The sequence below is a fragment of the Lissotriton helveticus genome, chromosome 12 (assembly GCF_964261635.1).
Source record: "Lissotriton helveticus chromosome 12, aLisHel1.1, whole genome shotgun sequence".
Lineage (NCBI taxonomy): Eukaryota > Metazoa > Chordata > Amphibia > Caudata > Salamandridae > Lissotriton > Lissotriton helveticus.
Window position 1 is genome coordinate 312,919,882 of NC_136073.1, and position 13,900 is coordinate 312,933,781.

At 43.5% G+C, this 13,900-nt stretch overlaps 1 protein-coding gene across 4 annotated transcripts in view; it reads left to right on the plus strand.

The window, feature by feature from the left end:
* CMC2 (C-X9-C motif containing 2) overlaps window positions 1-13,900 on the plus strand; it is a 105,804-nt gene that overhangs the window by 72,676 nt on the left and 19,228 nt on the right. The gene's annotated exons all lie outside the window — the stretch shown is intronic.

Sequence of the window (13,900 nt, forward strand, 5' to 3'; positions counted from 1 at the left end):
ATGGTGCAGGGACATGTAGGGGGTCACCATAGATGCCCCCCTCAGTGCCCACAGCCTAGGGCCAAGGGGAAAGGGGGGCCAGCTATGGATCCCCAATGTCCCTTTCCGCCAGCTTTTGAAAGGCTGGCGGGGAGGGACATCGTAATCCCTATGGCGGTGCTTGGTAGGCACCACCACCAATGCAGGGATTGCAAGGCCATCCGCCACAACGGCAGGCTCAAGGAGCCCATCAGGTGCGTGGCAGTCAGTGGTTCCAACTGCCATCACATTGCCCGCTATCCTAATGTGGCGGGCGGCGAAGGTAGTCGTGATAGAGGTAAGACCGCGGTCTCATAGCCATCGTGATGACCCCCTTAGTGTCAGGACGGCCCATGGCCAACGCTGCCGAGTGGCAGCAGCAAGGAACTACGCACTTTGAAATGTGCATGTTTTTTTGGTTGGCTGTCTTGGCCAACCAGGACATTTTAAAGTTCTCTGAACCTAGCTGTCCTAGCTGGGTTAGAGAAAGCACAGGCCACCAGTACTCCTACGAGTGCTGGGAGAGCCTGCTGTATCCAATAGTGGCGCTGCTTTTATGCTGTGAAAGTAGCACCAGGATTGGGTAGTGCATTTTCTTGCATTGGGAGCTTCCTGGAAGACACTTGAGGCTGGAGGACGTTGTGCTGCAAGAAGGTAAGTGAATTATTCTTTTTTTTTTTTTTGTTGTGCTCTCCCCCTGCCCTACCACCCACGGTACAAGGCAGCCGCCACTGCAACTATTGGATGACCACGGATTCTGAACACCTTTTTGCGCCCCACTAACAGACACTGAGTGAAACTTGCACTGCCTTCAGCCACAACTTAATTGTGCCACATTATGAACACTTGGTGGAAATCAATTCTGTAATATGCTGCCTGAAAAAAGCCATCACACAGCATCCTGAAAAAAGGAAACATACATAGGGAATGCAAGATTAGGTAAAGCATGTGAAATATAGCAGGAACAATATGGATTACCTTAACATTTTTTACATGCATTGTTCAGAAATCAATCTGTGTTTTTGCATGAAAAGTTAAGGACATGAATTCAGGGCCAAAGGGACCCTTTTCATTGTCCGTTTTTAAATTAATATTGCGTCTAAGACCTGGAGGGACCCGTCCCACTTGAAGTCTTGCTTTATACTATTGCCAAGCAAGCGTTTGATTGCTTCCTGTTATCGAAGGCATACTGCAGATGAGTGATTCAAGACCTTACATGAGGGAATATAAGGAGACTAAAACCTGGACTATTTACGGTGCGCAGCTGACTGGGGATGCCGTAGTTCTCTTCACTTAATTACATTAGCCCAACGGCAGTGGACCCAGTACAGTAAAACAACATGCACATAAAGTCCACATTTGCAGGTATGGTACTATGGGAATTGCCCAATTTTAAGAAGGTCCATGGAAAATTTGTTTCTTAACAGTGAATTTGCATTGTGTACAGAGGCCAAAGACACATAAATAAGGCCCACACGATTGCTGCGGTTTGGTAGGTTGGTTAACGTAGCAAGAGATTCCTGCAACTCCTTCACTGATGTGCCCCTAACTTCTGCTACACTAACTGAAAACATGTAGCCAGGAACCCCTAGGTAGGAGAAATCCTGGCTGGGGATCACGGTTCGATCCCGGCACCGGTGGCAGGTGCACCATGTGACTCTGGGCAATAACTCGCTTAATCTTCCTGACGGCCCCCAGCGCCTTGACACCTTTGGGTAATTGTTTGCATTTTACAAATACTGGACATTTACATTTACACCACACGCGCACACTCCTTATCTTGCTACGCAAAATAGAGAAGGATAAAATCGTTAACTGTCCTAAATGCGGCTACTCCGAGTATATATAAGTATAAAGTTTTTATTGCACAATTATTTAAAATCATTGCAATATGCAAGAATACAAAAAAAACGGTAGTAAAAACATTCGAGACTGTTAAAAACTAAAACAGTGAATAGGTGGGAAGGGAAAGTAAAAAGACAAGGAAAGTCAAAAAAATCGATTACTTGCAGGGAATTAAATTCAGGCATTGCACAGAGGGCAGAGTCATGGAATTAATTTCGGTAAGGAATTTAACAAAGCGGGTCGCCATTTGAGGCGAATCCCCCCTCATGCATTCCTCAAGTGCTTCTTGGCATGTCCTGATACCTAGAAGGAGCCAAATTGGTCTCAGCCAGAATATTCTTTGTGGCCGCAATTGATGACAAATGCACAAAATGTGAATTAAGTTTTCCTCTCCCCGTTTGCAAAACCGACATTGGGAGGAGGCTCCTATCTTATACCCTTGCCCAAACTTGTATGCTTTCAGCGGAATTAGGCCAAATCGAAATCTCATTAGCTGGTGTTTAATATACGGTTTCATTGCTGATGCAAGATAGGATGGAAGGGTTTTCGGAGCGTATAATTTGGCGGCCCAGGTGCCATGAGAGAGCTTAAGTACCAGTTGTGTGTCCGATTGATTTGAAAGGATTTTTGCTTGCTTGATTAAGAGATTTCCTTTCGTTTCGTTGGGCAGAGAAGAAGACCATATGTCCCCCGCTTCGAGCAATTTGAGGCAGAACGTTAGGTATTTATTCCATGATGTAGCGGGGTTGTTGAGGACCAGCCATATACAGCTCTTTAGCGTATGAGAATTTGCTTGTTTCCCTTTTAAGCAATATGTAACGAATCTTGCAGCCATAATCCAGCGCATGGAGGATAGAGAGAATTCTTTCTGTATTTGGGCATGGGAAGTCGAGGCGGGTACTCCGAAACTGTAATCTACCGCATGGGAATACCTCTGTATTGCTGAATTTTAGTGGTATCTCGTGGGCAGGATCGTGAATACAACTAATCTATACACAGCAGGTGCTCAACGCCCAATGGGCTCAAAAGTTCAAAGGGCTCCAGCCCCCTACCCCGAACCCCCAACACCCCCCAACCCCCCCCTCGTCTTTTTCAGCCCGGGCGGAGACAGCTTCCCGGGCTGGCGACCGTCTTATTGCAGCCGCACCGAGTACTTCACAGGTCTTTAAAAAGACCATTTACTTGTTAACGAGGCTTTATTGTGTTTTCAACCCTTCTTAGAGCCCCTGTATTTCCACTCTGCATATTTCTGGAATAATTACCCCCCCCCCCCTGAAATTTATATTTGCCCCACCGAAATGTGGCTCCAGTTGCGCCTCTGATACACTGTGCGTGGTTTACAAAAAAAATAAGTGCCAATGTCAGGAGGCCACTTCCACTTGCACCGCCCATTGCCTCTGTTGGTACTACCAATTACGCGTACAAATCAATTACTAACCATCGCATTACTACAAGTATGACAATTCTGACTCTTCCATGCCCACGAGCTATGAGAATGGCTTTGGCAGCAAGTACTAGTCATTTTAAAATTATACTGCAATAAAAAACAATGGATGAGCTCGTCTATAAAAAATTTGAGAAACATCGCCATCATGTGGCAGACTGCCATAAGTGCCGGTGTCATGTTAAGCACTGATACAGAACATAAACACACATAAAACATGCCTTTTGTATATATCTTTTCAGTCCTTACAATGATAATAGAAGAGCCGCTATTAGCATTCGTGGGCGATGTTGGCTAGCTCTGTTGATTAGGTAAATATGGAATCACCGCCACTCCCTGGCTTCGCAACCCAGAAATGCATCTAACCTATGCCAGGAAGGATGACACATTTATGCAAGATTTAGCAGATTAGACGGAATATCTTCAGCCACTGTTATTTCCCCACATGATATAAAACCTTTCCTTAGTGTTTGGAGAATCCGATATTGTTTTGATAAGATGTTGCAATGGATGACTTTATTTGGTTGAAATGTATGTCACGCTAGATTAATGCCATAAAACTTGAATCTGACCTACTGCTATCACATTTCTGTACCATAAATGTCCTTTTTGATTTTGTTTGCTACTTTTCCCCTCGATATTGCCTTCTACTGCTCCAACGTGTTTTAGAACAATTTTAAATTGTAACTTCATTGTTTTTACCTTGATAAATAAAATATTATAAGAAATAATTTTAAATCACTCCTCATAGTCTCTTCAGATCCAAATCTAAAGTGACACAACTGGAAAAACCCTAAAATAATTTCTTTCCAAATGTGGCAGGAATGGCTTGCCTTCCTCAGAGGCGCTGACAAAATACCACAACAACTCATACCTTGGCGCTCATCTCGCAGTGCAATGTGGGGTTCACTGTGTGCCTCCTCCTTTATCTTGAAGCCTCCTTGAACCAGCCCTTCCCTGGGTTGCTCAGATGATACCCACCCAACCTCAGAACCTTATAAACCACAACATCCTTACTAGATCCCTCTAGTGACTCCAATGGTTCTAACACCACCACTCTTCCTCCTTAACTTAGTGCCAACAGTCTTCTTTTTCTGTCTTTCATTTCACCTCTGTATGTCTCACATGATATGATCTGTTCTTATAAGACTATTGCCATATTCGAGACTGTACAGAATATTTCTGTACTATTTGCGTATGAATAAAGTTGATGTTACAACCGGCTTGATTGTCAGAATATACCCAACTTTTGCCCTCCGCCAACTGTATCCCCCTGTATAATGATGTGATATTGCTGCATCCTTTGATTATTTTATTTCACCACTGTACTTTGTTTATTTTGCTGGTTCTTTCTGAAAACTCAATAAAAATATTTGAAATAAAAAAACTATTTAGAACCACTTCTTGCTGATAATGACAGCAGGGTTGAGACAAGTAAAACATGGATGGACTTTTCTACACAATATGCTTGGGGAGCAAAGCATTTGACTAATCCCTGGAAAGACTGGCAAAGCAGGGATACACATGGGGGTGATTACGCTCAGTTATCTGGTCCCAAGACTTTCCATAAGAAATAGACATTAAACATCTGAACATGGCACAATTATTATTCGGACTAGCATAGAAACTTGAAAAAATTTGGTTTATAGAAAATCCTCAAGGAGGCCAGAATCGCCCCACGGACATCGTTTTTTCTGCTGCTGTCAATAAAGTGGAGGGTATTGAGAGGAGTGGACAAATATGTCGGAATAATGTGGGAACAGCGTGTCATCTGATATGTTCCCCGTAACTTGCGCATATCACCAGCACAGAGCTGTCAACTTACCCTATGTCTCGTGTGACAACTTTATCCGTTGCTGTATGAGACTTGCATTTCACATCATGCACAGTGTTTTTGGACAAAAAAAATATAAAATCAGGAATGACTAAAAGGGTCAACCTTTTCATGACGCCCATAGGCAGGGAGCAAATGACCTAAAGGTATGTGGCGGGCCCAAAGCTTCTGAGGAAACCCCAAATATGGAAAAAAGTAGAAGCAAGGAAGGGTCCAGGAGTCTGGGCAGCTAAGAATAAATGGGTACGGTCCCTTGTCCTTGGAGCTTGTGAGTTTGTAAGTTTACATGTGTCCATAAGTTCACCAAATTTGGGTAAGGTTGCCCCATAGCCAGGCAAGCCCTTTGCAAGCCTCATAGTATATCCTTTCATGAGGGTCCTCCCTACCAAGCCAGAACAGAGGACACCCATGAAGCCTGAGGGTACTGAAACACCTTTGTGCCTCTATATATTATCTTAGTAGTTACTCTTATTCATGATGTATATGTAGCAAAGATTACAATCTACACTGAAGTAATATGATGTGAGGAAAGAAGGATTTTTTTTTCAGAAATAGGCATGACAAAATGATATCACTTATCTAAAACAATCAGTATTCTTGACAACAGTATTCCTGCATCATGATATTTTTGTTATGCAATATTTTTTCCCCGATATTTATGACCTCGATATTTAGAACTAAATATTTTGTCCAAACACCTCCTGACTCATACATGCCATTCTGATTATTTTTTTTAACCCACTGTAACTTTAGAACCGTTTTTACTCTGTCCAGAAAGGCCAAAAGTAACAAAAAGAAAGCCAGCTTCCCTGAAGTCACTGGATCTGTCAAGCAAAACGAATACTGCATGCTTGCCATGCAAAAAAGCGTAGCAATTTATCTTTCTCAGAAGAAGGAGATGGAAAAAAGTTGTAGGAATAACTTCCTGAGAGGAGTGAAATTCAAACATGCTTTAGGATGGAAAACAAACGACCGACCCGACCGACCCGGAAACATATCTGACCGACCGATTATGATGGAAAGGTAACCGAATCCGAATCGGTTCTGACTGGCATTCGGAGACTCTGAGTTGGTCGGAGCCGAATAGTACAGGTCTATGAACCGCGTTTCCGCCCAACGTATTCCGATGTCAGATTCGGATCGCCTTTCCGAATCGGTCTGTCAGACATGAAACAGGTGTCGGAAATTGACTTTGGGGGCCCTTTGCACACCCCCCTTCACCGGACGCCTCCGATTGGGGCCCGTGGGATATTTAGGCATTATAGGTGCATAGGAACAGCAGAATTATACATTTACACATATATTTTGCACATATAAATAAATCACTCCCCCGAAAAGACATGGGGGAGTTCTGGTAAATTATACACCTTGGTTGCCTTGAAGTACATTTTTGTGCAGAAACAGGGTGGAAATAAGATTCAGAATGAGCTATAATTTACTGTGAGCTCAACACATTCCTAATGGTCATTCCTTTGCCCCTAACTCCACACTTATGACTGGAGAATCATTCCCATTTCAAGATTGTTCAGTCATAAAAACAAAACAAAAAAACAATTTCATATTGTACAGAAATGCCTCTTTTTACATTCTGCCCTCAAAGTTTTGGACTGCTGATGCTGGTTTTTTGACTCCCTAGTATTTGGGCCCCAGGGTACCCAGGGCCTGTAAATTAAAGTGCCCACCAAGGACTGCAGCACATATTGTGCCACCCTGAGTGTGACAAAGCACAACATGGCTCCCAGCCTTCCACTGCAAACTGGAAGACCAGTTTTAAACTGCTAGTTCGACTTTGCTATTTCAGCTAATGGCAAATCTCACACTTAGATTAAAAATATATATTAGTCTCCCCTAAGGAAAGCCAATTGAGCCTTAAGGTAGGGAGCTATATATTGTTAAGGAGGACATGCAGTTTATTATGACAGTAAAAACTCCAAACTGTTATATTTTACTTGGGAAGGGTCAGTAGACCCATTGGCCAGTGCAGAGTTACAGGCTGACATCTCAGCCCTGCTAACATCTGAATGGGACTGCTAAAATTGGAACTTCCGGGTGTCAAATTAACGTTGGCATAAACCCTACCTGATGCCAAAGTCGAATTTAATGTAACTTTTAAGGAAAAACAACTTTTAGGAAGTTGCCTCCCTGTTGCTCAGTTTCTCTGGTGGCCATTCACAGCTGTTGGTCACCAGACAGCCTTCTGCCCTTGTAGGGAGTTGTGTGAATGACTCCCTGACGCAGAACAATAGAGGTCTGCCACAGAGGGAGGTGTTACTCTCCGTTTACAGGTAAGCGCACAGAGTGTTGACCTAAAAGGCAGGTTTCAAAGGAGGGGCCACCATTGATGGATAAATGCAACCATACTCGAGAGAGGCTGCCCCTTTGTTCAGGTAGACAGGCTAATGATGGCAACAGAGAGGGGAAACCAGTTATCAAACAGTTTTTTTTCCCTGAACGTGTAGGCCACAGGTAGCCACACCTCTAAGGTGGACTGCCAAGCTTCCCATACTGAAGGAGGGGCTCAGTTTTCCTGGGAGTGGGCAGAATAGTTCACTCTGGGATAGCTAAGATACTACTGTCACAAAGTAAGGCAGATTGACTAACCTTGAGCATCAGGTACAGCAGGAGCGATGTAGTTGCTAATTTCTCTCCTCCCTAGGAACGGCGCCTCAAGGGAGTCATAGACACGAATACTCCCTATGAGGACCTCCCCCAGGGAAGGGGAAAAGTGGAGAAATAAAACATAAAGGACGGGCAGCCAGAAACCATCTACAGAGCGCGGCGACAGGAGAGACACCATACGTTAGATCTGTGTTCTGATTTCTGCAGAGAGACACAAGAAACACACATAAATGTACTCCCCCCCCCTGACTACAATTCTGGTTATATATACATATGTGTGTGTAATCACTTACTTAGTAAAGCTGCCACAAGCATTCCGTAGAAAAGGGCACAAAAAGGTAAAAATAAAGTAAATGCAAAAGAAACAGGAGCTATTCAAGAACCACAGTTCTGGAAAGCTAAAAGTTGTTTAGCTATAATGGTGAAATGTCATATGAGTGAAAAGCTACTTAGCTTCATGAATGCAGTCTCTTTCTGCTCAGCTGCACGGGTCTCGAAATCCCAGAATATTGCTTGGAGTCAATACTTCTTGCTTCTGTAGCGATTCACTAGGCATAAATCCGAGCCTCTCACCAGATGAGGTAAGCCAAAACGTGCAGCAAAATGTTGATTCCCAAAATAATTGCCAAGAAACAAAGCTCTGCTAACTTGTGTCCGGTATTTCTGTATGTTTATACAATCTAATGTCAAGTTCAAGTCCGTTCCTTCCCCTTCGCAGAGAGCTCAACTCTCTGCTCTTCCAACTCGGCCTCAGATGGGGTCAAGGGTCAATAAGCATCACGAACGCTGTACCAGAGAGCTTCTCCCTCGGCTCTCACAGCGCGGCTCCAGATGAAGAGATTAAATCCGAGGCAGAGTGGAACAGCACTCTGATTTGCAAGGTTCCAAATCCGATAAGGCACTAGAGAAGGGCAACACCACAGGTGACAAGCACCGAGGGCTTACTGAGAGGGATAGATATAGAAAGGAGGAGCATAGCAGATAGGGAAAGAAAGAGAAGGACTACACAGCAGGCATTCTGGGAGACGTAGTCCATCACTAAACACCTAAAACGTGACAGAACCCCCTCTCAACGACCGACGTCTCGGCGGTCCACCAGGTTTAGAAGGGTACAAGGAGTGGAAACGCCTCAAAAGCCCAGGACAGTGTAGATTAGCGAGCGGTTCCCAAGAGCATTCCTCTGGCCCATACCCCTTCCAGTCGATTAGATACTGCAAGACACCCCTCACTCTCCTGGAATCAAGCACAGCCTTCACCTCATACTCAACATCCCCCTCAATCTCCACAGGATGAGGCTTCACTGCAGCCCTGGTACCCTTAACATATGGTTTCAAGAGGGACACGTGGAACACAGGGTGGATGTGCCACGACGTAGGAAGTCTCAACTTCATGGCTACAGGATTAACCACCGCAACTATGGGATAAGGACCAACGAACTTCGGTTGTAAACGTGTATTCCCCTTAAATCTCAGGTGTCTGGTACTCAACCATACCTTATCACCCACTGAGTATGCCGGCTCAGGAGTTCTCCTTCTTTTTTTTTTTTTTTTCTTTTTTTCAAGGTAGTCTTATAATATTATGACATTAATAATATACATAAACATGAACATAGGTAATTTGTCATCAGAAGGCAAAACAAGAGCCAAATAAAGCAGAAAATAAAAAAACCTAAAAAAATTAAAAATAAAAAATAAAAAAACCGTATCATAATACTTTACATGAATCAAAGGTCCCTCTGTTATGATTCAAAATCGTATGTAATACTGAGTAACAATCCTAAAGAAATTACCCTATCCCATCCCTCCAACGAGCTAAGGGTTCCCAGATTCTATCTCCTCGTGCTCTCCTGATCCTTCCCTTTCTGGCATATATAGGTTTCTCCAGGTTATGCGCAGCTATTAAGTTCGCCAACCAGACTTGCATCACCGGAGGAGTCTTGTCCAACCAGGCCCTTGCTATCATTAATCTAAAAACTGCCATAGCCATAAACATGAAGGAGTCGGCCTGCCCAAGATTACTCCCTTCTGGACCGATTCCCAGCAAAATCCAAGTAGGGGGTTAAAGTTATCTGTATCCCTAATGACATATCCAGAAAGCCCTCAATATCTTTAGTTAAAGTGTGCAACTGAGGACAGATAGCAAACATATGTACGATATCAGCATTAGGTGAATTACACCTAGGACACGTGGTCCCCTCAGAGCCCCCCCACTTAGCAATTCTAGCTGGTGTGTGGTACAGCGAATATAAAGTTTTGTAATGCTGAGATTGTAGTGGAGCTGAGCACAGAGTAGTGCGACCCAGATCCAGTGATGCCTTGAAGGCTTCAGGATCCACACCTATTTTCTCCATCCATTTGTTGCTATACTTAGCCATATCATCCGGTTTGCCCCTCACCAAGAAAGCATATCCTGACCTAATAGTTAATTCACCACCACCAACTATATTCTCCATAAGATCATTACCATTATATCCTGCTGGGCCCCCCTGTTTATTACCCAGAAAACTCCTGACTTGTAGAAACTTGAAGAAATCTCTTCTATCTATGCTATATTTCCTTACAAGGTACTCAAATTGTACTATTCCCTCCTGATTCCTTAAGTCCCCTATCTGTCTGATTCCTTTATCCTCCCAGGCAACCATTACCGAGTCAGAGAATATTTCAGGGGGAAATGATTTATTGTTGCAAATTTTAATATATCTATTATATCTGCCCATACCTGACTTCTTCAAAAAGATATTCCAAATTTTGAGGGCGGCATTTACGGTCTTTGATTTTTTTCGTCTCAGATATCCTAGGTCAGTATGATATAAGAAACAGTTTTCTGCCTCCTGTCCTAACACTACTGCATATATTTCTGTTGACATATTTGTTACTTTCTGTAGCTGACCACCCCCTCCAATCAATCCCTGCATATATTGTAGTGCCGCCGCCAAATAATATAGCCTAAAATCTGGCGCTCCCCAAACCCCTCTTTCTCTAGGCAACGACATAAAAATATAGGCCCTCCGAGTTTTTCCCCATGAGCCCACAAAAACCTATTTAAAGTGCCTTCCAATGTGTTAAACCATTTAGCATTAAACAGAAGGGGGATTGGGCGAAATAAATAAAGAAACTTCGGTAGGATCAACATTTTTAGCACATTTGTACAACCGACCAAGGAAAAATGCAGATTATTCAACCTCTCCAAATCCTTCTTAACTTTGGCCAATATAGGAGCCGTGTTTACCTCCACCACCGTGTCCAAATTCGCGGTGATTATGATCCCCAAATATGTTGCTGATCTAACCACCCTATTATCGGCACACCTCGTGAATTGATTTATAACAATTTGCGTCTTGGATTTGTTTAACCTGTATCCTGAGGCTTGACCAAATCTCTGGGCTTCCATTTCCACCCCCCTGATAGCAATATCTGGATTTGGGGTTAATATAGCCACATCGTCTGCGTAGGCTAGCGATTTAACTGTAGATTCATTCAATGTCATTGGTGGAATCCCTCCGTTTCCTTCTAATTTTCGTAAAAATGGCTCCAAATATAATGCAAACAGCAGTGGGGATGCGGGGCACCCTTGCCTTGTCCCCCTTAAGATTTTTATTACATTTGAATGCCCTTTGTTTACTCTGATGCTTGCAGTAGGATTATTATACAGAACTTGTATGGCTTTTAAAAACCCTTCTCCAATACCACTCCACCTCAGTACTGCCCATAAGAATTTCCAGGCGACCCTATCAAAGGCCTTCTCGGCATCTAAAAATAGTGCCGCGATAGGGTAGCCTAGACCCCCAGCAGCATCGAACATCGTAATCACCATTCTAACATGCTGGGTCGTGCCCTTCCCAGGTATAAAGCCATGCTGTGATGTGCTTACCAGATGGTCGATGCTCCCAGCTAGTCTTTTTGCTAGAATCTTGGAGTAAACTTTGACATCTGCGTTCATAAGAGTAATAGGTCTATATGAGCCGGGAAGTGTTGTAGGTTTACCTTTTTTTGCAATAACAATAATATCTGCCCCGCCCCAGGACTCAGGAGGTATCCCTCCCCGTTGTGTATAATCCATAATTTCAAACATATCAGCCAGGAGAACATTTTGGAATACTTTATAAAATTCAATCGGAATTTGATCAGGCCCGGCTGCTTTCCCTGAGGGGAGACTCCCCAAAGCCCAAGTCAACTCCTGCAGACAGAGAGGGACATCTAACCTCTCCTTTTCTTCCGGTGATAGACGGGGGGAGGAATATCACAGAGATAGCTGTCTATCTGATTCTGACTTATTGTTTCATCCAGGGAGTATAAATCATCATAACATTTCCTAAAAACTTCCCTTATCAAATCTGGATCTGTAACAGACACCCCCTGTGGATCATTAATCTCTTTTATATCAGCTGCAGCAGTACGCTGCCTAGTTCGAACCGCTAAGACGTGTCCAACCCTCTCACTTAGTTCATACACCTCCTGTTTTTTGGCCATATAGTTCTCTGCCGTTTTCCTACTGAAACCTTCTATGGCCTGTCCTTTGAGGGCTACGATTTTAAGTAAGATTGATTCCACTGCGATATTCTGACTTATAGCTACAGCCAATATCTCTTCCTCTACAGCCAACCTTTGTCGGATTTCTTCCGTTCTAGTTCTTTCCCTCTTTCGCTTAGCTAGTACATAGCTCATTGTCTCTCCTCTTATGCCAGCTTTAAAGCAGTCCCAAACCACCCCTGGAGATGCTGAGCCTCTATTTATGTCCCAATAAAATTTTATCCAGGCTTCCATATGTTTCTGATATGCCCCATCCTTTAGGAGGATACGTTCAAAAGTCCACCGTGTTTTACTAGTTTCAGCTATAGGCATCTTAAATGTTAACACCAAAGGACTGTGATCTGAGACAATCCTAGGATGTTTTTCCACTTGCACCCCAGTGATTAATGTATTAGAGACTAAAAAATAATCCAGTCTGACCAAGATTTTGTGAGGGGCCGAATAAAAAGTGCTGCTATCCAAATGAGGATGTTGCTCCCTCCAAGGATCAGCTAAAGAATTGTGTTGTACCATGTCGGCTAACGCCCTGTGTGTCTTTTTCTTCCTCCCCATATATCTACCCCCCGGTACCATAAATGAGCTTTCTGGGGCGTGAATATTAAAATCCCCGCAGCATACAATGGGCTCAGGCCAGAGGGCAAGTTCAGTATCCATAAACTGCCATACATCTGGGTCGTCATCAGTAAACCCATAAATTGTGACTAATGTAAATTTCACCCCTTTGTAACAAATTTCCACAATGGCCCACCTACCCCAGAGATCCTCCTTTTTTCTATGGACCACCACATCTCTATTTCTCCCCAGAATTGCCACCCCTCTGGTCCTAGTTCCTTGTTTGCTAGCTGCTAATACCTTGAGCCCCAACTGATCCAGAAGATGCACCTGTGCGGTTTCGATATGGGTCTCCTGGAGGCACACCAGATCTAAATGGAGAGTTCTCAATAATCCTGCAACTTTCAGTCTCTTAATAGGATCGTTAAGTCCACATATATTGAGTGAAGCAATTTTACAAGACATTAAAGCATATCAGATATCCTTCTTATTATTAACCTTCCTTCATAGTAGAAGTTATAGAAAATATAAACATATTCTACCTTTTTCGCGTATAGTCTAAGCTGTTTATACTGTGACTGAACTTTAATGAAAATGTGTGTTATTGCAATTGAAAAAACAACAATTTTAACCATGTTTATTAGCCCCCACCCCCCTACCCCTCCCCTAGCTTGCCCACCCCCTCTGTCCCTCCCCCCCCTTTACAGGCAAATAGGTCATGAATGACCTATGTATGGCCGTTTCTGAATTGTGACAGTCGCACCCCCCTCCCATCATCTCTCACCGTTCACCCCTCCACCAATAAAACCTAGTAAAAACCCTTTTAGCACCCATATGAGCCCTGTTGCTATCCCTACGCTACACAGACCGATACATACTTATGTCAATTATTCCTTATCCCTCTTTAACTCTTCCAAGTATTGCTGTGCCTTAATTTCTGAGAGGAACATTCTGACTCCCCCTTTTGTAACCACTTTCAATTTAGCAGGAAAAAGCAGGTAAGCCTCTGATCCCAGAGCCTGAAACTGCGTAATCAGCTGCCTCAACCTCCACCTTCTC